We start from the raw sequence: 3155 nt of genomic DNA on the forward strand, positions 1-3155 counted from the left end.
CTTCAGCCTCCAGAGTAACTGGGACCACAGGTGTGTGCTACCACGCCTGGCTAATTTTTTGTATTTTTAGTAGAGATCGGGTTTTGCCATGTTAGCCAGACTGGTCTCAAACTCTTGGCCTCAAGTGATCCACCTGCCCCAACCTCCCAAAGTGCTAGGATTGCAGGCGTGAGCCACCGCGCCCGGCCTCTGGCAGCCCCTTCACATACTGTGTACATGTTGCTTCCTCTGAGTTTCCCCTGGTCCTTCCCTCTCTCCTGGCGGACTCCTACTCATCCTTTGAAGCTCAGGTCCAAGGTCAGGCTGGCAGAGGTGGTCGCTTCCACCATTCCACAGTCACTCTGCCACACTGGGTTCCTAAGGGAAGAGCCGTTCCCACCACATGACACCATTTGCTGTGTCTCCATCAACCCACCTGGGTTTCTCCTGGGTGGCTTTGACTGGGAACTCTGCTAAGATCATACTGACTTTGATTTTTCTTGTTTGTTTGTTTTTTTGAGACAGAGTCTCTCTCTGTCACCCAGGCTGGAGTGCAGTGGCGCAATCTCGGCTCACTACAACCTCTGCCTCCCAGGTTTAAGCCATGTTCCTGCCTCGGTCTCTGGAGTAGCTGGGATTACAGGTGTGCACCACCATGCCCAGCTAATTTTTGTATTTTTATTTTTTATTTGATTTATTTGTTTGTTTTTTTGAGATGGAGTTTTGCTTTTGTTGCCCAGGCTGGAGTGCAATGGCACGATCTTGGCTCACTACAACCTCTGCCTCCTGGGTTCAAGTGATTCTCCTGCCTCAGACTCCCGAGTAGCTGGGATTACAGGCACATGCCACCACACCCGGCTAATTTTTGTATTTTTAGTAGAGATGGGGTTTCATCATATTGATCAGGCTGGTCTCGAACCCCTGGCCTCAGGTGATCCCCCCCGCCTCGGCCTCCCAAAGTGCTGGGATTACAGGCATGAGCCATTGCGCCCGGCCTAATTTTTGTATTTTTAGTAGAGACGGGGTTTCACCATGTTGGCCAGGCTGGTCTCTAACTCCTGACCTCAGGTGATCCACCCGCCTTGGCCTCCCAAAGTGCTGGGTTTACTGGCGTGAGCCACCACGCCCAGCCTGGTTTATTTATTTAAAAACCCATAACTCACTACAGCCTGGACCTCCTGCCTCAAGTGATTTTCCTGCCTCATCCTCCTGAGTAGCTGGGACTACAGGCATGTGCTACCATGCTCAGTTAATTTTTTGAATTTTCGTAGATCCTCCTGCCTTGGCCTCCCAATGTGCTGTGATTACAGGCATGAGCCACCACACCTGGTCCTAATCTTATAATTATAATAATTATTATTTTTTTAATAGAGACTGGGTCTTGCTCTGTTGCCCAGACTAGAGTGCAGTGGTACAATCATGGCCTGCCCTCCATTCTCCCATGCCAAGCACACCAGGGCAACCAGTAGTCAGTGGGTGGACGTTCTTTTGGGGAGCTGTCTCTGCCCCTTTGGAAGTGGATAAAACCCCTGCCCCCTGTGGGGTCTGCAAGCTCTCCACCCCTGCCAATGTCTGTGATCTGGGGGATTATGGACTGAGAAGGGATTAGTTCAGAGGGCGGGGAAAAGAGCTGGACAGGGCAGAAAGAGGCCCCAGGATTTTCAGGCAGAGAAGTCAAAGGGGGATGAAAAGGGGAAAGGAGATGGTGGAGATAAAGTGTCTGCAGCTGACAGTCTTGTCCCCGTCTTCACTTATAAGGAAGTTTGTTTCTTTGATGATGATAAACCTGGCCTGTGAATGCCCTTCCCCAGAGAATGCACCACACAGGAGCACATAATGTTGTATACAGTTTCAGGGGGCTTACTGATGCAACCCCCTTTGCAGAAATTTTAACAGTGAGAAAATTATGACAGTGAAAGTGATCTGACCTAACTGACTCCATTTTGCTTTTAACCCCCAAACTGTCCTTGTTCATTTCTGGGCATAGGCCTAATTTACAGTCTTTTTGTTTGTTTGTTTGTTTTTTGAGACGGTGTTTCGCTCTTGTTGCCCAGGCTGGAGTGCAGTGGTGCAATCTCGGCTCACTGCAACCTCTGCCTCCAAGAGATTCTCCTGCCTCAGCCTCCCGAGTAACTGGGATTACAGGTGCCCGCCACCATGCCTGGCTAAGTTTTTGTATTTTTAGTAGAGACGAGGTTTCACCCTGTTGGCCAGGCTGGTCTTGAACTCCTGACCTAAACTCCTAACCCACCCGCCTCAGCCTCCCAAAGTGCTGGGATTACAGGCATGAGCCACCATGCCCGGCTACAAATTTATAGTTTAACTTTGAAACAAAGATAATAGCCCTCTCCCAAAATAAACCCCTTTCTTGCCTGGGGACCAGACTGCCTTTGTAAGACTAACAAATTAGCCACGAGATTAGAAATTACGGTTCAGAAGTCATGCAGGTAGTGGCCACAGATTCTAAACCTTCCCAACGGCTCCTAGGGGAGCTACTACTGTAAAACCGAAGATTGGTGCTCAAGATATTTTTCCGATCCTGCACTCAATGGATCCGCAGGCGACACACAGATTAAGAAACCGGATCATCTGGTCTTGTGGCCCCCCACCCAGAGATCCACTTAGCACAAGAGGACAGCTTCCACTCCCTATGATGGCATCTCCGACCTGACCAATCAGCACTCTCCACTTTCTGGCCCCTACCCACCAAATTATCCTTAATAAAACCCAGTCTCCGAATTTTCAGGGAGACTGATTTGAGTAACAATAAAACTCCGGTCTCCCATTCAGTCGGCTCTGTATGAATTAAACTCTTATTGCAATTCCCCTGTCTTGATAAATCGCTCTGTCGGGGAAAAATGAAACGGGCAAAATGAACCCATGGGGAGGTTACATTGACCCTCTGCTGCACATCCCGGACAGCCGTGTTAAGAACCCTTGGTATTATTGTTCCACGCTCCCATTTTACTTAGGTGGATCCTGAGGCCCAGAGTGGACAAAGGGCTTGCCAAGGTCGCAGAGCGCGCAGAGGATTAGAACCCTGACTTCCGTCAAGCACCTGCGGAGTTGGAGACGCCCACGGGCAACGCCCACCTGGCCGGGTGAGTGGAGGGGGCGGGCGAGTCGGAGGGGTGGAGTTTATTCGCGCCCCGCCTCCTTCACCCAGGCTTGGGGGC

This window comes from Macaca mulatta, chromosome 10, assembly GCF_049350105.2.
Source record: "Macaca mulatta isolate MMU2019108-1 chromosome 10, T2T-MMU8v2.0, whole genome shotgun sequence".
Classification (NCBI taxonomy): domain Eukaryota; kingdom Metazoa; phylum Chordata; class Mammalia; order Primates; family Cercopithecidae; genus Macaca; species Macaca mulatta.